Raw genomic sequence first — 24,371 nt, 5'->3', positions numbered from 1 at the left:
GAGAATAAATTTGGATTACAAAAGCATGACCTAATGATACTGGAGAGGGGGAGAAGAAAGGACCCAACCTAAGTAACTTGGCACAGGGGTGTTTTTACCAGCTATTGTAAAGCTAGAGGCAAAGACTGAGCACAAATGCTGTGCATTGGCGTATGTGTTTTCCACCAGGCATTGCTTAGCAACTCTGAGGCCATTTTATATACATACTAAGTGTGAACAGACAAGTAAATACACTGGAGATAACGGGAACCAGGTTTCTCACTGTCAGAGAAAGAAATCATGAATAAGCAATGGGGAGAGGCTAGGACAGACCCCTGGAGCTGGAGGTGAAGCTTCACTGCCCTGTCCTTGATTGTGAGCCGGACTCAGTGACTCACTTCTAACCGAGTATGAAAAGGGAATACAGTATCTTCACGGTGGAGGACTCCGGCAAACACCACCTGAACCAAACAAGTGGTCAAGGTTGATGCCAGCGTGAAGGGGTGTGAATATCGTGTACCCCCCTAATATGATGCGGTGAGAAGGGCACATCCTCTCTGTGGTGCTCTTCCCCAAAATCCATACCTTCAGTCTAGTGATGAGAAAGCACTAGAAAATCCCACACTGAGGGACATCCTACAAAATTCCTGACCCATACTCTCCAAAAATGTCAAGGTCATGAAACACAAGGAAAGATGACTGAGGAGCTGTCACAGATGGGAGGAGTCTAAGGATGACAAATGAGCGCAATTTGGGAGCCTGGCTTGGATCCTGGGACAAAAAAAGAACATTAGAGGAAGCTGGGTGAAGGGTATACAGGGACTCTTTGTACTGTCCTTACATCCCTTCTGTCAGTCTAAAATTATGTCAAACTAAAAAGTAAAAAAAAAAAAAAAAAGGCCTATCACTTAATATAGCATAAAAATACAAATACTCAGGGATAAATTGGACCAAAGATGAACCCATAAAACACTGCTGAGAGAAATTAAGGAAGACATCAATCAATGCAGAGATGAAACCCGTCTGTTGATTGAAAGACAATATTGTTAAGATATCAGTTCTCCTCCCAAATTGTTCTAGAGACTGAATCCTATCCCAATCAGAATTCCAGCAAGCTATTTCAGGGAAACTGACAAGCTGAGTTTAAAATTTACATGAACGGTGAGCATTGAGTAATGTATGGAATTGCCACATCGCTATGTTGGACACCTAAGACTAATAGAACACCGTATGTCAACTATTCTTTGACAACAAATTTAAAAATAAAAATAAAAATAAATAAAATTTGGAACGCCTGGGTAGCTCAGTTGGTTAAGCATCCGACTCTTGATTTTGGCTCAGGTCGTGATCTCAGGGTCGTGGGATCGAGCCTCCTGTCAGGCTCTGTGCTCAGTGCAAAGTCTACTTGAGATTCTCCCTCTCCCTTTGCCCCTCCCCACCCCCAGTCACGCGTGCACTCTCTCTCTCTCTCTAGGATAAATAAAGAAATCTTTTTTAAAAATTAAAAAAAATTAAATTTACAGGGAAATGCAAGGGATCTAGAATAGTCAAAACAATTTTGAAAAGGAATAAAATCAGACGAATTATACTACCTGATCTCAAGACTTGCGATAGGCTATAATAATCAAGACAGTGTGGTATTAGCATAAAGGCAGACAGATAGATCAATGGAAAAGTAGAGGGGCACCTGGGTGGCTCAGTCCTTAAGTGTCTGCCTTCGGCTCAGGTCATGACCCCAGGGTCCTGGGATCGAGCCCTGGGTTGGGCTCCCTGCTTGGAAGTGAGCCTACTTCTCCCTCTCCCTTTGCCTGCTGCTCTGCCTGCTTGCCTCTCTCTCTCTCTCTGCCAAATGAATAAAATCTTTTTTTAAAAAATGGAAAAGTAGAGAGCCCATCGGGCTGTGCACTGAGCCAGAGTCGGCTTGCGATTCTCTCTCCCTCTGCCCCTCCCCCCACTCACTCACCCTCTCTCCCTTTCCCTCTTCCTCTCTTTCTCAAATTAATAAATCAATCTTTTTTAAAAAAGATTTTATTTACTTATTTGAAAGTGAGCGCAAGAGAGAGCGAGAGCACAAGCCGGAGGAGGGGCAGAGGGAGAAGCAGATTCCCCGCTGAGCAGGGAGCCTGACACGCTGCTGCTCGATCCCAGGACCTGGGATCATGACCTAAGCAGAAGGCAAATGCTTAACCAACTGAATCACCCAGGTGCTCCTAAATAAACAAACCTTAAAAAAAAAAAACCCTCTAGAAGAAAATAGAGGAGAAAATCGTGGGGGCCCTAGTTAGGCGGGGATTTCTTAGATACAACATTAAACGCACGACCCATAAAAGAGCAAATTAATAAATCGGGCTTCATCAGAATTTTAAAAATTTGCTGGGCGCCTGGGTGGCGCAGTCGTTAAGTGGCTGCCTTCGGCTCAGGGCGTGATCCCGGCGTTCTGGGATCGAGCCCCACATCAGGCTCCTCCGCTGTGAGCCTGCTTCTTCCTCTCCCACTCCCCCTGCTTGTATTCCCTCTCTCGCTAGCTGTCTCTCTCTGTCAAATAAATAAATAAAATCTTTAAAAAAAAAAAAGAATTTTAGGGGCGCCTGGGTGGCACAGCGGTTAAGCGTCTGCCTTCAGCTCAGGGCGTGATCCCGGCGTTGTGGGATCGAGCCCCGCATCAGGCTCCTCCGCTGTGAGCCTGCTTCTTCCTTTCCCACTCCCCCTGCTTGTGTTCCCTCTCTCGCTGGCTGTCTCTCTGTAGAATAAATAAATAAAATCTTTTAAAAAAAAAAGAATTTTAAAATTTTGCTCTTCAAAGGACACAAGGAAGAGAATGAAAAGATAAGCCAAAGACTAAGAAAATATTTGCCAGGTGTCTGTTTATTAGAGGACTGTAATCAGAATACGTGAAGAATTCTCAATGCTCAATAGGAAAACAATCCGGTTCTTTAAATGGGCAAAAAAATCTGAAGAGACACTTCACCGAAGAAGATATGCAGATGGCAAAGAAGCCCGTGAGAGGGTGCTCGGGATGACTGGTCATCGGGGACACGCAAATTGAAACCACCATTCACCTATCAGATGGCTGTCATTACAAAGACGGACCCTACCAAGGGTTGCGCAGCCTGTGGAGGGAGCAGGTTCTCGTGCTGCTGGTGGGAATGGAAAATGGCACAACCCCTCTGGAGAAGAGAGAAGAAGAAGACCCTTAAAAGGTCGCATACACACCTACCATCCCAGCCCAGCCACTGCACACCGAAGCACTGACCTGCAGAAATGTAAGCCCATGTCCACACAACGACTTGGACCCGACTGTTCACAGCAGCTTTATCTGGAATCATCCCAATGTGGAAACAACCCAAACGTCCAGCGACAGGTGAATGTATAAACGAGTTGTGGTCTATCCGAAAGATGGAATCTTCTTTGGTAGTAAGAAGGATAAACCATCAACACACCACAGTGACATGGATCAACCTCAGAACAAGTCTTCTGAATGAAAGAAGACAAACCAGAAAGGACCGTCCGCTGTCTGATTCCATCCAGCTACAACTAGAAAACGCGAGGAAATCTACAGCAACAGAGAGCAGGTCAGTGGTTGCCTGGGGAAGGGGCGGGGGCACAGGACCAAAGGGCAAGGGGGAAATTTTGGGGGTGATGGATATGTTCGTTCTCGCGATTGCGGTGATGGTTACAGATGTGTCAATGCTCCACAAAATACACATATTAAATATGCATGGTTTATTGTATGTCAGCCCTGCTCAACATGACCAGGTACTTCTCGCTGGCCCCCGGGGCCACTGCCCACACCACCTGTGCTCTGCCTCAGGGGCTAATCCTCCCTGATCTCCCTTGCTCACTGCTCCTGCCCCTTGAGCGCTCCAGGCACGCTGCCACCTTAGGGCCTGTGCCCTGGCTGCTCCTTCCGTGTGGAATGTTCTTTCCCAGATACTCCTAAGCTTCACTGTTTGAGCAACTTAAGTCTTCACCCCATGGCACCTTCTCAGGAGGCCTGCCTTAATCACCACACTTCAAACCGTGAGCCACGCTTCTCTCTAGGCCTGACACCCCTTTCCCTGCCCAACACCCCCCCTCCCATATCACACCAAATAAAATCAACTTACTTTGGGTTTTGTTTCCCTCAAATGAAATTTGTACTTTTGTTATAATTCAAGGTTGTAGTCTGGGGTCCCCAGGTAGGTGTCTACAAATGTCATTAAAGGAATGTTTAATACATATCAGGCACTGTTCTGAGGGCTTTTCATAGATCACAGTATGGCCCCCAGAAGTGGTGCTATAATTCTGCCCACTTTACAGATGGGAAAACTGAGGCATGGAGAGATTTAAGCACACCCAAGGTTATTCCAGACCCTGTGCTCTTCACCAGCCTGCTCTGCCATCTCCCCAGTGCTTGGGTCCCCTGATCACAGCTTCTGGTCACACCTGGCATCTATAACCAGATTCCGCCTGGCAGGCCCCATCCTGATTCCAGAGGTCAAACCACATCTTCAAACAGCAACAGGAACAAGAACCTTTCCTAGCTTCCTCTAGGTGTTCTCTGTGCCTCGGTCCAAAAGGCATGCGAGGGAGAGAAGGGTACATAGAATACAGACGGCTTCTTTCGAAAGGGGGCAGGGAGGGCCGCCTGGGGGGCTCTGTCGGTTGAGTGTCTGCTCTTGATTTGGGCTCAGGCCATGATCTCAGGGTCCTGGGATGGAGCCCTGTGTTGGGCTCCCTGCTCAGCGGGGAGCCGGCCTCTCCCTCTCCCTCTGCCCCTCCCCTACTCGTACTCTGTCTTTCTCAAATAAATAAATAAAATCTTTAAAAAGGGGGGGGGGCAGGGGAGTTCAAGGTGGAAGACAAGAGGAAAGGTGGGCAGGGTCCCAGAGGGAAGTGGGCAATACACAGACAACACCCACTCTGTGTGGAGCTCAAGTCCTGCCGATAGGCCACAGGGCAGCCTGACGGTGCCATGATGCCCAGTGTCCTCAGGACGGAAATCAGCCGTGGCTACAGCTAGTCCTAGTTCCCTCCCTCCCTCCCTCGGATGTTCATTTATTCACTATCTGTGGCTCAGCAAGTGTTTACAGGGGGCTGCCGCGTGGGGCCTATGCCAGGCACATCAGGACAGAGGGCCTCAGGCCCACCTCCCTGGGAAAGACAACCCCTGGGAGCATTGCTCCCACCTTCGCCTTGCAGATGGGGAAGCAGGTCTTGGAGGTACGGAGGCTGCTCCGGGGAGCCCCGCCTGACGCCCTCCGTTGGCCACCACATTCTCCAGCTTCCTCCTACTTCCCGTGCCTCCAGAGCCGCAGTCTCCCATGGCTCCTGCACCCCTCGGCTCCTCCTCTGAGCCGGCGCCTTCCTGTTTCTTCACAGGTCAGGGCTGCTGTCCCTGAACATACCTCCCTGCAGAGCTGGGGGCCCCGTCCTGCCTGCCAGTCGCCGGACAGCTGCCCACCCTGCCAGCCCCTCTGCCCTGTCGCTGAGTCTGCTCCCTCCCCACCCCACTGCCCTCAGGAGGGCCCCCCCAGCTGCAGTCCTGCTCTGGGGGGTCAGGTGCTGGAGACAGGTCCCCGCTTTTCAGGGGCTCCCACAGCTCCCCGCAGGCTCCCAGCGTTCCCGGCACTGTGTGCTGGACCTCAGGTCAGGAATCAGGATCAAGTCTCCACGTGGCTGGTCACCACTGGTGACCTCAGGCACAACCTTTGCCCTCTTTGGACCCCTCGGTTTTATTCACTGAGAAATGGAGCACTTACAACCAGTAAAATCCAGTTCCTTTGAGATTTTGTGAGCCTGCAGCTTCCCAGAACACCTGGAAGGCAGGCGCAGGGTGCTCCCCGGGAGCCCCAACAGGGATCCCGAGTCAGCCCACTGCCCTCTCCTTGGAGCTGAGAGCTGAGTCGAACGCCCCGAAGTTGGGACTGGAGTAAGAGGGCGGAGCTCCAAGTGGACAAGGACAGATCTGGCTCACTCCGCTCTGGATTTAAATGCTATGGCACCTGTCCTGGGCTCTAGAAATAGTTGTTGGATGAATGGCCGGAGGCGTAGGGCTGGATGAGGGTGGCCCTCACTGTGGGGACAGGCAGATGCAGTCAGCTACCGCTGATCACTCTGACCCTCTGACCCTGCAAACAATCCCAAGGTCCCTTGGGCGCGTGCAGAGCCACCCCCATGCCCACTCACTGCCTTCTCTAACTGGCTCGCTACCCTCCCTGGACACCAGCTGTCCATCTAGACCCGTGCTTCAGCTCCCTGGAGGGAAGGACAGACTATTTTTTTTTTAAATCCAATCCTTTGCAGACCAATACTTCTGTAAATTACAATCAAAATAAATGACTAAAAATTGAGCACTCCCTTGGAAACTGCAGCTATGAAATTTGTTCCAGGAATGTCTAAGGTCTGTACTTAGCCCTTCAGGGAAGGCAGGTGTCTGTGGGTCTCACTTGCACAAGCGCTGCTCTGAATCTCCTCATTTCAATGACAGGATCACCCGTCCCATCCCCACTGTGCCTGACAACCCCTCACCCTGCCACCGACACAGACCACCTGGTCATGAACTTCTTTCCACCTTGATGTCTCATTGGTGGGACCCTTCATCTGCGGCACCCTGGGCCAGAATCCCACTCTCCCACCTTCGGTCTTGGGCCCCAACCCTATCCAGGGTGAGCTTGCGAATGCTCTGAAGTGTGTCCCATGGCCCCTGAACTGAGATCTTTCATGCTTCCTCTTCAGGACTTGGGCTCTTGAACGTAACATTCCCTCCATAAGCTGGACCTGTACCCCCCACCCCATCGCTTCCTACGCCCTCCCTGCAAACCTGGCACCCACACGGACTACTGGTGTGCACACACTGCGGGCATCAGGACTGTCTCCTGCTGGGAACACACTGGCCCCAGCTCTTCTTCAGCCAGTTCTGTCCTCCCCACGCTCTTGGTCCCAGCTGCTCCTCCCTCAGAAGCCCTCCAGGAAGACGCCTGGGCTTCCTGCCTCCAACCTCCACGCTCCAGCAGCCCCTCCCAGCCATTTATGAAGAAGCGGGTGCCCCACCTGGCACTGCTACCAGTTATGCACACGAACGGGCTCTCCCCCCACAGACCCTCTAAGCAAGTGTGCAGAAATCTTCATCCTCCCCTGAAGACGTAGGGGCCCACTCATAGCCATCTTCCATTTTTAATGCACGACTTTTCATCAGCAACAGCTGTGCAGAGTGGTCTACTAGCCTCTTTCATGGACAGCAGAGATTTGAAACATTAAGGGACTCGCTCAAAGCCACACACCCAGTGAGTGTCAGAATCGGGATTCTAAGTTCTGAGGGCCTCTGGAGTTCAAATGTTTATTTTTTGTTTACTTTTTTTTAAAGATTTTATTTATTTATTTGACAGAGAGAGACAGCCAGTGAGAGAGGGAACACAAGCAGGGGGAGTGGGAGAGGAAGAAGCAGGCTCCCAGTGGAGCAGGGAGCCCGATGTGGGGCTCGATCCCAGGACTCTGGGATCATGCCCTGAGACAAAGGCAGATGCTTAACGACTGAGCCACCCAGGCGCCCCTGGAGTTCAAATGCTTAAATATCTACACTATATATTTGTCTGCTGATGGTAAAGGCACACCAAGCAAACACAGAGAGTCAGCGCTCACAACCCTATGATAGGACAAGATTACACTGAGGCCTAAAGCATTAAAAATGGTGAGAATGTGGACTTTATAAAGCTAAACATTATAAAGAGATTTTAAAATATAAATATGTATGCATCAAATAACAGCTTCAACAACCCTAAAGCAGAAACCACAGGAAATCTGAGGAGAATTGAAGCGTGTGGAGAACAGGAGACTTGAACCCTCTTCTCTCAGATCAAATGAGCAAAAGAATCTAGAATCGTTGGCTGACCGTGAAGCTGCTGTAAACCCAACACTCAGAGATGTACTCAGATGCACCCCAAACATCTACCCCGTTCTCCACCTAGAGACAAGTTCATCTACCATGCATTTCACGGCTCAGACAGACACATTCAGATGCACTCCCTTACGGATAAAAGTTTGGAACATTTTCACCAAACTGTTACCACTCTCTGGGCAAGGATATTAGAGTTTTACTTTCTTCTTTTTGTTTCTCTATGTTTTTGATTTGTCTACAATGAATGTATATCACATATATGCTTTCCAACATTGTTCTTTCAGTGCAGACCAGAGGATTCCGGTTAGTTGAAAGTTCACATGACACAGACTTCAGTACAGTGGAGCCTGCCTCCCGTCTCTCCCTGCATGAGGCAGGTGATGAAGATTCATCCAGAAGACGCATCATAGAACATGCAGAGCCCACAGTGAGCACTCAGGGAACTGCACTGTGTTGGTATTCCCACCTGCCTCCAGGTCTTTCACTCCAGTCACTGCCTGACTGGTTCTTGAGCCTCTCCTCCTCTCTCCCCACTGACCCTGATCCAGCATAGGTCCTACCATCTTCACCAGGATTAATATCTCAGCCTCCTAACTGGTCTTCCTACCTCCAGTCTCTCCCAGCTTCTCCCTCCCTCCAAGCCCAGCATGCATCTCTCATAATGCTTTGAGAGTGAACTTAAAAAAAAAAAAGTCTAACATGTTGCCACACTTCCTCCTTCTTAAAGTTTCTCCGTGGCTCCTCATTGTCCTTATGGGATAAAGTCCCCTGCCAACCTCTCTAGTGTCACTCTGACCCCTCCCCTGTTCTCCATACCCTAAGTCCAAAATAGCTTGCATTCCAAATATCTTGCACTTCTTCCAAATTCTCCATGTGCTTTCTTTTCCTTGAATCTTTGTTCATATACCTCCTTCTTCCTCAATTACCATTAGGCCACATATCCCTCTGTTCAGACCCTTTTCTCTAAGGTTCGACTCAAATATCCCCTCCACTGAGAAGCCCTCCTTGATTGTCCCAGCACAGTTCCCTTTGCTGAGCACCGTGAGCTCCCCGGTGCACAGGATCATTTCCTAAGACACTTGTAAGTCCCAGACTGACCCCACATCATATCAAGCATATTAAAAAGTACCCACATCGGGGTGCCTGGGTGCTCAGTCACTTAAGTGTCCAATTCTTGATTTCAGCTCAGGTCATGATCTCAGGGTTATGAGATCAAGTCCCATATGGGGTTCCGAGCTCAGCGGGGACTCTGCTTGAGATGCCCTTTCTCCCTCTCCCTCTGCCCATACCCCCACTCGCCATCTTGCTTTCTTCACCCCTTAAAATAAATAAATAAAATCTTTTTTTAAAAAGTACCCATGGGGCGCCTGGGTGGCACAGCGGTTAAGCATCTGCCTTCGGCTCAGGGCGTGATCCCGGCGTTATGGGTTCGAGCCCCACATCAGGCTCCTCTGCTATGAGCCTGCTTCTTCCTCTCCTACTCCCCCTGCTTGTGTTCCCTCTCTCGCTGGCTGTCTCTATCTCTGTCAAATAAATAAATAAAATCTTTATTAAAAAAATAATAAAAAATAAAAATAAAAAGTACCCATATCACATATTAAAAATACAAGTTTTAAAAGATTTTTGTGGGGGCGCCTGGGTGGCACAGCGGTTAAGCGTCTGCCTTCGGCTCAGGGCGTGATCCCGGCGTTCTGGGATCGAGCCCCACATCAGGCTCTTCTGCAATGAGCCTGCTTCTTCCTCTCCCACTCCCCCTGCTTGTGTTCCCTCTCTCGCTGGCTGTCTCTATCTCTGACAAACAAATAAAATAAAATCGTAAAAAAAAAAAAAGATTTTTGTGATTTTTCATTTGAAATTTTGATTAGCTTCTATTTTGCTGTTTTCTTTGCTTATTTTGTAGCTGGTGTTTTTGTGTTCAGTTCTCAAACATTTTTGTGGGGTGATGAAAAGCCTCTAGGCCCTGAGCCCTGAGCTCCCCCTGCCAAAGGTTAAGAAGACTGCACCCAGAGCTGACCACTCTTGGGTGTAGCAAATCAAGTGTTTATCGACCTGTCTCCTCTGAGGGACCACAGGACCTCAAGAATCAGAGCCTGCCTCCTCTCTGTGCCCCTGGTGGCCAACAGCCGGCCAGCACAGAGCAGCACTTGGGCACTGCCCACAGAATGAATACGTTCATGACTTCCCCTAAAAATCTTTCTTCTCTATGAATCTAATAAATTACAACTCGTATTTATTTCTGTATCTGTCAATTGTGTCTCTATAAAACATTTCTTTTTAATTTTATTTTATTATTTTATTTTTTTACATATTTTATTTATTTATTTGACAGAGAGAGAGAGAGCGAGCACAAGTAGGGGGAGCAGCAGGCAGCAGGCACAGTGAGAGGGAGAAGTAGGCTTCTCTTTCAGCGGGTAGCCCGATGCGGGACTCGATCCCAGGACCCTGAGATCATGACCTGAGCCAAAGTAAGACACTTAACGACTGAGCCACCCAAAATACTTTGGCGCCCCCAAAATATTTCTTTTTTAAAAGATTTTTTTGTTTATTTGAGTGAGCACAAGTGGGTGGAGGGGCAGAGGGAGAGGGAGAAAGAGACTCCCCGCTGAGCAGGGAGCTCAAGGTGGGGCTCGATCCCAGGACCCTGGGATCCTGACCTGAAAGCAGAAGTCAGACGCTTAATCGAATAAGCCACCCAGGCGCCCTTCTATAAAATATTTCTATAATGTGTGTCCACGCTCTCCAGAGATCTCTGCTCACATCACACTGTTTAAGCGTGCAAAGTGTATGCAGTCAGGAGCCCACGTGTTACCTCTCTGGAGCCTCATCACAACCCCGTGAAGTAGATCTTGTTACCACTGCTTAACAGAGAGCAACAGAGTAGGGAACTAGCTTGCAAGTAAGAGGTCGCAGAGTGAGGAAGTGAACGAAGGACCGTCCCATTCCAGGTCCCCCAGCCCCCTCAACACCCCTCTCCTGCCGCCCACAGGTCCCACCACCAGCCATCGCTCCCCGCCTGCTCCTTGTCCATTCCTCCGCTTCCAGGCAAGATGGGGACCTTGCTAACGCCAAACGTGACATCTTGCCAGCAGTGGGGCTGTCTCGACACCATAGCTCCATTCAATCCCACCAACCTACCACGTGCCAAGCCCTGTGCAGAGAACCAGAGCTCAAAGGAAGAATGCCAAGGTCACCTGGCTACAAGCTCCTGGAGGGCAGGACCGAGGCCAGAGCAGAGAGAGACGTCGGGCCCTCACCAGCCATCGTCTACTTCGAGGATGTTGGAGAATGTCGCTTTCGTGCACCTGCCACCTCTCAAGCCAGGCAGGGAAGCCCTGGGCTGCCCCATCTCTTGCCCAGGTTGAGTCTATTCCCCTGAGCAGAGAGACAGGCCTGGCCCACCTGCCACCGTCTTCCCAGGGCCTCTCCAGAGGATCAGCACGTTCACGAGGGGTCCCCAAATTTCCCAAAGGGAGAGCACTTTTGAGTTGGCCGATCCTGTCCCCATCCCACCTATGGGTAAGGACTCCTCCAAGTCCACTTGGCTCCTCAAGACAGAGTTCAGGCTGGGGCCACGGAGCCCCTCAGTACCTCGGAAAGGCCCCTCTCCTTCCTAAAACTCAGCTCCCCATCTGTGCTCAAAGGGGGTTCAGCTGGACAACCTCTAAGATCCCTTCGGGCTTCCACGCGCCCTGAGTCCACCATGGTGAGGAAGGCTGGCCCTGTGACAGAGGAGGGCACTAAGGCCCTGAGGGTTCCAGAACCCTGACTGGTGGTGCACGGTGGCTGCACAGTGTCCTGGAACAGCACTGCCAGGGAGAAAGGCACCACCTTCCACGAGGACTAGCGGGATGAGTCACCCGGTGTGGAAGCAGTGCTGGCACGAGGGAGGCTTGGGGGCCGGGAAGTTCAGCTCCACCAAAACCAGCTATGGGATTCCTAAAATCCACCTGAGCGGGCGCGGGCTGCCGGGCACGGATTCAGACAGCCAAGTGGTACGCACGGTATGCCTCTCAGCCCAGGGCTGGCAGAAGCGCCCAGAACTCCGGTAACAATGATCAACACAATAAAAACAGCCGCACACTTTGTGGTTCGCTGTGGCTTCAGGCTCAGCCCATGACCTTCCCTCCCCCACAAAGCTGCTCATCTCATTTTACAGATGAGAACCCCTGGCTCTGGCTCTGCCCTAGGTCACCCAGGCGGGGAGTAGGGCACTCTGCTCTGACTGCCCCCGAAGCCCTCATCCTTTGACCCACCCCGTCGCCCCCGTTCTTCCTGCCCCCCACAGTGGAGACACGTTACAGCTCAGTGGCCTGGGAGGGCCTCGGTGGGCCAGAGTCAGGGCACAGGGCTGAGAGGCAGATGACCCAGGGGCAGCCGGGTACCTGCCAGGGGCCTCAGCCAGCACGTCGGCAAAACCAGGAATTTGCCCGAGAGCTTTGCCAAGGCCCTTCCTTAGGCTATGACATTCAAGATGTCTCCAGAGGCCTGCAGAGCCCCCCAGCAGGCCACTGCTGAGCCTGATGCTGAGGGGGGCTGCGCCCCTGTGGGGGCCAAAGTGCTCCAGTGCCTCCCACGTGCCGGCAGCTGAAGGTGTCTGTGGTCCCTTGGCAGGAAAGTGTCGGAGCTGGACCTGGAGCCAAGCCACAGACGTGGGGGCAGAGGGTACAACTCAGGAGCCTGAGCTGGCACTCCACAGTGCCAGCCTCAGGGCCATTCCTAAAGGAACAGCAAGGACCCCTAGGCAGAGATGGGGACAGACTAGGGGCACCCAGAAGGGCAGGCCCGTCGGCCCGCCCCGACAGGCCCATAGCCTGGGCTGGGCTCCAGGCCTCAGGGGAGACGGTCACATGGGGGTGGAGGGTGTCACCATCCTGGGAAAGAGGGAAGACAGAAGGAGGAGACCCTTGGTGAAGGAATGACAGGAGGGGGTCCCCATCCCAAGTGGGAACAGGGGTCCATCTGTGACAAAAAGCAGACCTCCAATCTTAGGGCTATGGGCCCACCCGCCAGGGCGGGCTCCTATTACCAGCCGGACCCTGATGCCCTTCCTTTGACATCTCTGCCTCGGGCCTCTCCCCGCGCCACCCCCACCAGCAACTCTTTCTCTCTCTCTCTCTTGCATTCCTCTGGGAGCTGATCAGGGCTTGAATGACACCCCAGATGACTCTTTGCTATTAATTCCCACACACAGAATGGGCCCCTTGTTCTCCTCTCCCAGAGGAATAGCCGTGGCCAAAGCCATCCCAAGAGTTCCTGACTTAACCCTTCTCCTGGCTGCTCCTAGGCATGTCCCCACACCCAGGGCCACCGGGCCAGGAGGAGATGGGATGCAGTGAGGGAGTCTGGGAAAAAAAGGGACTCCTCCAGCCCAGAGCTCTTGGAATGAAATCCGCAGGATGGGACAGCAGGACCACCCAAACTCCCCAGGGATCCTGACCCTGGCTCCTTGCCTGAGGCTCTGAATGAGGCCCTAGAGGCCAGAAGGCCTTGCCACCGAAGTGCAGGAGGCCCAGGGCCTACAGCCTCGCCAGGGCCAGCCTGATGCCTCTGGCCCCCAGGGAGGACCCTCCAGGGGACAGTTGGTGGGCTCAGGCTGTCAGCCCTATCTGGTCCTGAGGGGGTTAACAGGACAGGAGGCAGGAGCCACCTGTCCAGGCAGGTCACTGATGAGAGACAAGAGGTGCGTGGCCTTTCGAGTCTGGAAACAGAGGAGGAACTGGTCTGTTGAGTCAAAGCACACCATCCCTTCTTTGTCTGTCCTCACCTCTCCAACTTCGACAATGGGAGTGAGAAGTTCAGAGGCCATCTAGGCCAGCCCCTCCCTGCTCAGATGGGGAAACTGAGGCCCTGAGAGGGAGACAGCATGGCCTCCATCCTTCTGCAAGTCCATGGCACAGCTCAGGACCAGGATGCCTAGCTTCTAAACCAAGACACTTTCTCCCTCTCCATCCCCTCCTTTTCCACCTTCCACCCTCTCCCTGCCACTGACCCAATTCTGCAAGCCTGCTGTGTAACCTCGAGCCCATCACCTTGGCTGTCTGGATGGTGGAAAGCTCGTGCTTGAAGGGGACATAAACGCCTCCGCTACGGTCAGCATCAGCCACCTTTGCCTCTTGCCCCAGGACAGGGTACAAATCCTTCCATCTGCAGCTCAGGGAAGACCAACCCAGAAAGACTTGAACACATCCTCCCACCTTGCCTCTTCCCATCCCCACAGACAGCACTGTGGGAGCACAGAGAGGAGACCCCCAAGGCACTGGCAGTTACGCTGGGAAGAGGAAGAGGGAGGCGGGGTGCGGGGCACAGGCCCGAGGGAACGACAGTGCGGCCAGTGCATGGAGGTGGCCAGGGCAAGACGGCCTGGGGAGCAGCAAGCTGAAACATGGACTGGAGCCAGGCTGCGAGGACCTGGAAGGTCAGGACAGGCGGCACTGGGCGCTCAGCCCCACGAGCTGCTCTGCAATCACGTGCACATCTTGGTTGCTCTGACTTGTCACCTCTGCCATCTCCCTCGCTTTCCTGGGGGCCTCCACCCCCTGGCAGCCTCCCCAGATTTCCAGGTAGCCAGGGACAGGGCAGGTGAAGGATGGCCAGGGGAGCACGGGGAGGGCAAAGGCAGAAATCTGTGGAGAGAGAGAGAGAGACTGAGAGAGATGAAGGCCTTGAGAGCAGAGCCAGGGCTGGAGATAGAAGCAACCGGCTGTGGGGTCAAAATTACAAAGCCTCCCAGAGACAGGAGGCCGTGGACAGAAAGAGGAGGAAGAGGAAGCAGTGCACAGAGAGAAGGAAATCAGGCGGCAAGTAGGACAAGAGGGAGAGCCAGGCGTGGACAAGAAGACTGAAGGGAAAGGTCAGGAGGAAGATGAGGTGGCAGCGAAGGAGGAAGGGGGCCCTCCCAGGCAGATGCCCGCAGCCCTCTCCCAGCACCCCGCTCCCCGTGCACACGCACACTGTGCTCCGGCAGCAGGCAGAAGGAGGACCGGGAGCTCGCAGGGTTCAGCTTGCAGCAGTGAGCAGGGCACCATGTAAGCCCAGGGCGATGGCCTGCCCCAGAGGTGGGTGTTCTGAGGCTGGGCAGGGGGACTTAGAGACCATCTGTTCCAGTAGCTTCCCCACCAGCTGCACCATAGTCACAGCGGAGCCTTTAAAAAGCGATTCCTACCTAAATCTATGACTCGGGAATGGGACCTGGGAACCAGTATTGACAACAAGCTCTCCAGTGAGCTTGCAGCCCCACGTGGCCCGGGTATGAACCAGGGTAACAGATGAGGGGGCCGCTGATGGCCATACAAGTGTTCCCTGCAAAGCCAGGCCTTCCAGCAAGGCCTCCCAGGTCCCAGCCCCGGGGCTGCAGGGTGGGCCCCCATGGTGCCAGGAGCACGGGAAGGGCCTAAGTGGGCAGTACCCCCTCCCTTTCCCTCCGTCCCTCTAGCCTCAAGGCCAGGGCCTGGTTCTTCAGGGGCTGCCAGGTCAGGCACCATCCTGAGGCCCAGAAATCAAATGGGGGAAAGGAAGGCATTGGGCCAGAATAGGATTTCTGTCCCCCATTTCCCCGCCCCCGTCCCCCTAGTGCCAAGGCCTGGGGCTGCGAGCTCTAGCCAGAGATGGGGGCGGAGGGTGGGGCAGGAGGGAGGAGGGGGAGACCCGGGTGCTTCCTGTGCCCCCCTCTTTCCCTTGGCCTCCTTGGACTCAGGGCTGGGTCCCCTGGGGCGGTGGTGTCTGAGGCTGACAGATCTGCCCTGTCCTTCCTGCCTGCTGGGGGAAGGGGTGGAGCTGGCTGGGGAGCTGGCTCAGATCCCCCTTCCCTAGGTCCTCAGGGGCTTGGCATCTCACTAAACCCAGCCTGTCCCTCCAGGGGCCCCGGCTGCAGGAGAAGGAAGAATACCGGACTAGGGATCAAGCCACCTGCCTCCATCATGTGAGAGACCTTGGACCAGTCTCCTCCCTCTAGCCCTCAGACTCAGCCTCCCTCCCTGCTCCCTTCACCTCTCCAGGCCTCCCACCCCTTCCTCCTCCAGTCCTCCTGCTTCATTCATTCATTCACCTCTTCGATCACTGGGCACCTGCAGCATGCCAGGCATTCAGCAGATCACCAAGGATTCACGGAGCTGACATCCTGGCGGGAAGATGGACAATGAATAACTAATCTCACAATAAACATAAAATCGTAAATTGCAGTGAGCGCTATAAAGGAAAAGACCAGAGTGCTGTCACAGGGAGTAACTGACGCTGGAGAATCAGGTGGTGTCTGTAGCCACGACCCCGAGGCTGAGCCCGCGGGAGGAGCCAGTGAGGTGATGGTGGAAGAGCTTTCAGTGGAGGGGGGGGCATTTGTGGGGCTCGACAGACACTCTGGCTGGAGTTTCGGGATGAGAGTGGGGCCGAGACATGAAGATTTGGGATTCTGATCCCAAGAGCCATGAGAAGGAAATCCGTGTTTGATTCATCTCTGATTTGAAGTGTTATTTCCCCGTGTGCACGTGAGTCTGCCACATCTGGGCGCCTTAGACCGAGGGAGCAAACAGCTGAGTGTGACATGCACTCATGGGTCCTGCCCCAAAGGGGCTGAGAGAAGCGCTGTGACCAGGCCTGGGGAGAGGAGAAGCAGCACAAGGTTCCTAGTGCGTTCCCTCTCTGGTCAACGAGGTTCGACAAGTACTTGTTGAGTACCTACTGCGTACTCCGATGTCCAGCCCTCAGCAGCTGCCTCGGGGAGCCAAACCAGGTGTGGACCTTTTCCTATAGAACCCTGAAACTCCTGCCTGCAAATCTGAAAGAGCCCCCTGAGATCAGAGGCCAACTCCCTCATTGTACATATGAATGGATGAGCAAGCCCAGCGAGGGCAGCTGACTGCCCCAAGGTCACATAGCAAGAGTCTGGACCTTAGCAGAGTGGGAGCAGCTCCTCCCACTGCACCTGCCAAAGCTGAGATTTCCACTCTGGGTTCGAGCCCCAAGTGGGAGACATTCAAACTCTCTGACTTCTCGACCTGCCACCTGGTAGGGGGGTGAGACATGCAAAATCCCCATGCCTGGCAGCCTCACGGATATATTACACTTCTGTTTGAACCACAGCACCCGGACCTGCGAGCACACCCCAGGCTTGTGCCTGAGTCCCTAGGTCTTATGGCGGTAAGCGCATCTCCTCCCCCCACAAAAGGAAGAGATTTTCCTGAGTGTATTATATCCAATACATCATATCCAATACGTTAGCCGTCATACCTGGAAAATGTTGGACACCGACAAGAGAAGTGAATGGCCATGTCTACTTTCCATTCCGGGCAATCTGTGGGCACTTGAGATTTCTCATTGCTTTTTCGTCTTTGCAACATTCCCAGGAGGCAAGTATTGGTATCCCCATCTTACAGATGAAGTAATTCATTACAAAGATAAGTAAGCGGCCCAATCCCACAGCAGATGAGTAGGGCAAGACCAGATCTGAACCCCGGTCTCTCTGGCTCCACATCTCAGGTTAATCACTAAGCTACTTTATCATTATAAAGTGACATCATCACAGGACACGGTAACCTTGTGGAGGGGCCCCTTCGAGCTCATATAAACACTGAAATCCAACCGGATCACCCTGTGTTCACTTTCAGGGGACAGAGGGGAACTTTGCAAGAGCAGAGACACGCTCACAACGCCAAACTCGAATGGGTGACCGTGACTCCCTTCATGTCCAGGCCAGTCCCCTGCCCCTCATCATCCATAGCCCTGGTCCCTGGTCATGCCCTGGACGATGGAGGGAAATGACAGGGTCTCTGGTGCAGGCAGATCTGGGTTTTTCCAGCCACCCCCTAAACTGGGCAACCTGGACAAGCTCCTGGCCCCAAGCTGCCCAGGTGATGAAGGTTCAGAGGCCCTCGTTAGCCACACGCAGCCCCCCCTCCTGTGACGGTAGCAGCCCCCTCCAGGTCAATACTAAGGACCCCTCTGAAAAAAGCCACCCCCAGCCCTCCCCCGCCCTTCCCTTCTTTCCCCCGCCTTCCCCACCCCATTCTCCTCACCCTCACGCATGTCTGCACGATGTTGTCCTAAGTGTGTGGGACGTATGAATGAATGACCCAACTCCCCTCTCATCGACAAGCCCCTCGAGACAAGCTGATCATTCACCCCTCTTCATTACCCCCACACACAGCAGAGCCTTGCCTGGGATGGGTCCTTAGGAAACCTGGGGCAAAAAGTCATGGCAGAGAGGTCAAGTTCCAAGACTAAACAGTCATGTGACCTCAGCCAGATAAATTGCTTCCCTTTCTGCTCTTGTTCAATGGCACGATGGTCCTGCCCTTGTTCTGCCAGCCCCCAGCTACTAGGGGCTGATGGCAGGACATCCAGTGACAGCAACAGCACTTGGACGGGGAAAGAAGCAAGGATTACTATCAAACCCAAGGTCAATGGACAGCCACCCTCTGACGGCCGACCCCTAGATGCTGAGAACAACAGCTGCCATTTACTGAGCCCCGTAATGTGCCAGGGACCCTCCTAAGGTCTTACATACTTCATCCGATTTCATCCTCCCCACAACCTAGAAGGAAAATGAGAATCAGAGACATCACGTGCTTCGCCAGGGACACACAGCTAATAAGCGGGGGTGCCAGGATTCAAACCCGGAGCTGTCGGACTCAAGAGCAGCACACCTTGCCGCCTGTGCAAGCTCATCTACTCAGGAGTCATTCGTTCATTTGCACCGCCAGGCACCTTCTAAGTGCCGGGCATCGTGCTGGAAGGTGGGAAAGACCCGGCGCGCAGGCACACACCCCAGCAGGGACAAGGTCCTGCTGAAAAGGTGAGGGACACAGGAGTCCGAGGAGGATCCTGGCCCGGCCACCAGGCAAGGTGTCCCGAGCAAGGCTCGGCCTGCTGGGGCCCGGGCCACAGAGCAGGGGCGGGGAGAGTGCACGTGGCTGAGGAGTCGGGGTAAGTATTTTAAACAAAGATCCATTTCTTAACTGCAGAACTTAGAGCTTTTGACAGGCCCTGCATCTCTAAAAAGAGGAAGTGGAAAGCAGGGTTTCCGTAACTTATTTGCCCACAAAACTGCCTTTTCAAGAGACGCCGATCCATGTCTGTGGAACACCAAGGCTTGGAAACATTAGCTCAGGCGTTGGACTCTCATTTTGAAATATAATTCATGGGCTCTCAAATCTGGAAACACCCTCAGAGATTACCCAGCCTGCCCCTCATTTTATGGATGGGGAAACTGAGGCCAGGGGAGGGTAGAGGTAGCCGGGGCAACAAAGGGCCTCCACAGCCCAGCTGGGACTCAAGCCCAGCTCTCGGGGTCCCTGTGGCCTGGACAGCCCTGGAGTCCCTCAGTTGTCCCAAGACCTGGGTATCTGTGTCAGCCTCTCCCCTCAAACTCTGAGCTCCTGTGCCCCATACAGTACATTCCCGAAAATTCAGGTCAGCGTAAGAGATTCAGGGCAGATACCAGGAAGGGCTTTCTAGCAGCAGGGTCTAGAGGACAGGAACAAGCAGTCTCCTTCTTGGAGGGCTTCTGAGAAGAGGGCAGAGGCCAGCTGCCCTGAGGCTGCCCTAGGCACTGGCCCAGACTCCTTGTGGCCAGAGAGGGTGGGGCAGGGCAGGGAAGAAAGACTTAGGCCCCAGGAGCTGCCTTCCTGGTTTGGGGTGGGACCCTCGGCTTGGACCAGAAACAGGGATGGGCCAGAGCCCCTGTTGGGACAAGCCCTGGAACGCTGGCCCTCCATCTGCCGCAAGCGCTCAGGCCCTCCACCTCCAGGAAGTCAGTCCTACCTGTTCCAGCCTCACCTATCTTTTCCTCCTTGGAACCCTGACAGCAACTCAACTCAGGAAAGACTCCCTGAGGTCATGCTGGGCCCTGAGGGGGCCAACACCAAGAAGGAAGGCATGGCCCTACCCTCAGCGAGCTCCAAGTAGGAGGTGGAGACTGGCCGGGACACCTGGCTGTGTGAGGAGGGGACGAACGAGGCCATCTCCTCCTCAACGGGAAAGTAATACAGAAAGAGAATTCCAACTGAGTTCACATCCAGGAATGCCTCCCTGAAGAGAGGGCCTCTGAACTGGCCTGTGAGCAGTGATGGCGAGCACAGGGAAAGTGCAAAGGCCTGAGGAGTGGGTGGAGGAGGGGACAGGCCCATGGTGGCACCTGGGGTCTAGTGGCAGGGGAGCAGAGTGGTCAGAGGCTGGGTTCGGGTAAACTGCAGGTGCCAGAGCATTCCCACCTATCACTAGCTGGGTGAGCTCAGGCCTGTCACTGACCCTCCTGTGCCTCAGTTTCCCTCCTAGAAGGAGAATAATAACAGCACCCCTCACTGGGTTGTTGAGAAGACAGAAGCGCTCAGAGCCAGGCTGGCCCACGGGAGGCTCTGGCAGTGTGGGCCTCTGCTGTTGAGGGGGCACAGGCAAGGGGAGGCCCAGCCCCGAGGAGCTTATCACGCACCACCCTGGCCCGACGTTGGGATTCGATGGGCAGATTATAAACTCCTGAAGGCAAGTCCACAGTGGCTACTCAGTGAACACTTGAGCACTTGAACTGATGTGAGCACCACTCCCAGTTCCCAGCATAAATGACTACTGAACACCAAACACCGAGCTAGGTACTTGCGTGTGTGTGTGTGTGTGTGTGTGTATGTGTGTGTTTGCGTGCGTGCACAAGCCCGTGAATTCTTAATTAATTCCCCCATCCACTTGAGGATATAGTGATATATATTATCAGCATTTTACACACGCAAAAACCAAGTCCCGAGAAGCTAACAGCATAAATTACCCAAGGCCACGTGGATGCTAATGGTAGGACTTCCTGGCTCCAAGTTCAGTTCTCTTTCTACTCCCCTCCAAACCAAGAACAACACAACCCGTCCAGAGGCAGCGGGAGCCTAGGAAATGTTCGAGAGAGCTCTCACACTCCCCATATACTCACCCAGACTAAGCTTCTGTCCTGGTCACTACCATACCCTTGACCCCTGACCTGTGCCCCTGAGCCCTCCCTCACCCCATGTGCAGCCCCTCCCCTGCCACGTCCCCAACTTCCCACACACCCCAGTGTGACTGCCATTCTAGCCTCCAGCTCTGGGGTCCAGAGCCCTGGCCCCCTGCCCTCTCCCGAGATTTGGGGCTCTGTAGGGGGCACCACAACCTCAGGGCTCCAGACACCAAGAGGGACAGCAAGGCCCAGAGAGTTCAAAAAGTAAACAAATCTGGACCCCCACCCCTAATTCAGAATCAGCCAGTCTGTGGTGGGATCCAGGCTTCAGTATTTTTTTTAAAACTTCACAAATGATTCTAAAGTTCAGCAAGAATTGGAACAATCCTCTAGACACCTGCCTAGGAGCTGGTGAAAAATGCAGAATCACAGGTCCCCTCCCAGACCCAAAGAATGGGAGCCAGTGTTCTGCACACCTTTATGTTGAAAAGTACTGCCCTAGGCCAACCCCCCTTCTGCACAAACCAGCAAGTAGGGATGGAAGCCAACCCCTCCCTCCGCCCCGAGGGCACTGGAGGCTAGTGAGTGTCTGAAGCACTGAGAGGGGGCCACAGGCCTGAGGGAATGTGGGAGTGACAGCCTAGAACAGGCAGGTGCCTGGAGGTGCTAAAGTGCTTTCCCAGTGTCCCTGCATCTGGTCCTCAGTCAAGAAGAGAGTCTCATGTCCACCTGGGGAAACTGAGGCTGGAGCAGAGGCTCGACTTGACCAGCACCACCCCCCACCCTTGCACAGCCCCTGGTCCACTGAAGAGTAGATTTCCCCCATTGCAGCTCAGTGTGTCCTGGGAGGCGGGCAGGGAGGCACTGGGGGTCACTGCCCAAAGTGACAGATAAGGGACTGAGACCCAGGGCAGGGAACCAAGGGTGGAGCCTTCTACAAAGCAGGCCCAGTGCCCTAGGAAGAAGACTCGGGGAGCTAAGGGGTTAAAGGTCACTGCTGACGGAAGCAGCTCTGCCAGGCGGGGTGCTCAGTGGGCTTTACAACTGACTGCCAGGCGCCATCATTCACTGTCGGGGCCATCTGAGCAGTACGGCTGGGACTAGCAGCAACAGAACCCAGGCGGGGTCCCAGGAAAAGCCTGCAGCTCCTGAAAGGCCTCTCCACCCAGGGAAGGAAGCCTGACTCTCCACCATTACTCTCACACTGTGGGCCCCTCTCTGCTGGGGAGAGAGGGCAGGCCACGGAGTCCACTGGCCGCCACACCTCAGTGAGGATGGGGGTGTGGCTGTTCTGCCAAGGGCAGAGGCCAGGGTATCTTCATCCAGCACCCCTGCCTCCTCTCCAAACTCACTGCTCTCCAGGGATGGCTAGGGCCATCACCCTCTCTGCTGGAGGAAGCTGGGGCCCCCAGGGCCTGGGATGGGATGGAGGGGATCATAGTTGCCAGCATGGGGGTGGTCAAAGCAGGGGCACCCCCTCCTCCCGTGCCCACAGCCCTGGGCATCTGGCAGACCCTCCCCATACCCCTGAAGGCCCACCTGCCTCATCCAGCACCTCTCAGCAGAAAGCCCAAGCACAGCAATGAGGAAACAGGAGAGAGGGAGAGAGAGACACAGAGGGAGGGGAAGAGAGGCCCCCTCTGTCCAGCATGGCTTCTCTGCAGACCCAGAGCACCCACCGCCGCCCCCACCCCCACCCTGGCACAGCTGGGCCAAGGAGGGTGAGGGAGAAGGCAGGGAGCCGGAGAGGGGCGCTGTGGGACCCCACACCCGGGCTTCTTACCCTGGGCCCTCTCCCTCCACAGCCACCCCTCCCGCCCCAGGGGGTCTCAGACACCACGGGGAGCAGGGAAGTTCTTCCCTTGAAGAGGAGGAACCAAGGGATGGGAGGATGAGTGGGGACCCACCGGGATCGAGAGATGCCAGGCAGGCGGGCAGCGGGCAGGCAGCAGCGAGTGTCGGAGACTGCTGCGAGCAGCTGGACGCAACCGGCTGGATGCGCGTCCCTCCGTCCCTCTGTCCATCCAGGGCGGCTCCTCTCTGGGCGGTTCTGAGGCCGGGCGGGCGCTGTTAAAAAGCTTTTTATGTGTGTGTGTGTTAATCACATGATTGCCGTTCACCTGTATTTCGAACAAAGACAGCTCACTGTTTCAAGGCCCCGAACAAGAGTCTGGGCACAGGGAAGAGAAGGGAGGCGGGGGGAGGAGGGTTGGCAGCGCCGGGGGTGGCGTCGAGGAAAACTGGGGGGAGATTGTCCAAGGCCGGCAAGCGAGAGAAAGAGAAAACCCTTATCAAACTCCTAATTCACTGGGCTCCGAGGCCCCAGACACACTGGCCCGATTGTCTGGCTGGTTGTGTGTGCGAGCATGTGTGTGTGTGTGTGTTCCAATGTCCGCTCCCCCCACCCCCAACATGCCTTTGCCTTGTGTGACTACCTCATTGTGTCTCATTACCCACCCCCCTCCACCCCCTTGGCCTTTCCCAAGCATGAGGCCTTGCCTAGACCCCCTTTGCAGCCCCACTCCAGGCAAGACTCCCTTGGGGTGGGCCTAGGGCCTTGCCCAGCCACTGAGCTCCGAACAGTACACAGTCGCCAGCTCGGCCCAGGCTCCATCTGCCCCTCCACACCCACCCACACCTCTCCCTCGACACCCACCCTCTGAGAAGAGAGAGGGGCTGTGACCTTAGGGGGAGAGACCTGGAAAAGGGGAGAGGAAAAGGAGCCTTGGGTGATGGGCAGGAAAGAAAAAGGAGAGAGGTCACCCCACTGGGGAGGTGGCTGAGGACATAAGTGAGCAGAGAGGTGGGAGAGGGAGGCAGGGCAACTCCCCACCCTTTCGGGGTGGGGAAGTGCAGGACTTCATGACCCACACATACACCAAGAGAGCATGAACCCAGTGTGGAGGGAGTTGGGGCCCCAGAAGCCTTTCAGACCTACTTGAAGAGGACCCCCCAGCCCATCCCCATGGCCAGCCCCCTAGGAACTTCAGTCCTGCCTCCCTACCTTGAGCCAGCCCAGCCCGTACAAGTGCTGGGTGTCTGGTGAGAAGGGCCCCGGGGGGCGGAGCTAGGGCCTCTGCCCTGGGCAGGGGGTATCCAGCTGCCCCAGCCTCCCCAGGTATGGACCTGCATGTGCTGTCTCTCGCCATATGAGCCGAGGCCTAGGGTAGCCTGGGTCGGGGTGGGAGGCAGGTGAGGCAGGCCGAGAAGCAGCGTCCCTCTGAACACAGTAGGCTTACAGCAGTCTTAAACCAGCAGTGCAAGCCAGCCGCCCTCAGATGTCCACAGAACCTTCACCCCTGCTCTCCTCATCCAGCCCCAACCCTTTGCCACCTGCCCATCCCATCACCTGACACAGAGATTGGGGGTCCCCGTTGGGCCCAATTTTCCTGCAAGCAACAGGTTCTGACCCTGCCCACCTGCATCCCTTGGCTTTCCTGGCCTAACCACCCCCACTCCTACACCGCCCTGACTAAGCCCAGGCCCCAGGACGGGCCTGGGACAGCAGCTTGGGGAGCTGGGGTGGGGTGGGGGGGGGCTGGCGGCGGAGCCCTGAGTGTTGGGGATGAAGGACAGCGCTGGAGGCTCCACCTTCTGCCCTTCCCTCCCTCC

The 24,371-nt window shown here is 54.6% G+C and overlaps 1 long non-coding RNA gene across 5 annotated transcripts in view; it reads right to left on the bottom strand.

The window, feature by feature from the left end:
* The window catches only part of LOC105235504, a 49,348-nt gene extending 26,153 nt beyond the window's left edge, over window positions 1–23,195 (bottom strand). For all 5 annotated transcript variants that reach the window (XR_004621005.1, XR_004621004.1, XR_004621007.1 and 2 more), the window contains exon 1: window positions 22,667–23,195. This is a non-coding gene — a long non-coding RNA (uncharacterized LOC105235504). The remainder of the gene's footprint in view (window positions 1–22,666) is intronic.
* Window positions 23,196–24,371: the final 1,176 nt, after the last annotated feature.

The sequence above is a fragment of the Ailuropoda melanoleuca genome, chromosome 15 (genome assembly GCF_002007445.2).
Source record: "Ailuropoda melanoleuca isolate Jingjing chromosome 15, ASM200744v2, whole genome shotgun sequence".
Lineage (NCBI taxonomy): Eukaryota > Metazoa > Chordata > Mammalia > Carnivora > Ursidae > Ailuropoda > Ailuropoda melanoleuca.
Note: the sequence above shows the minus strand (reverse complement) of the source record. Positions and strands in the feature narration are given on the sequence as shown.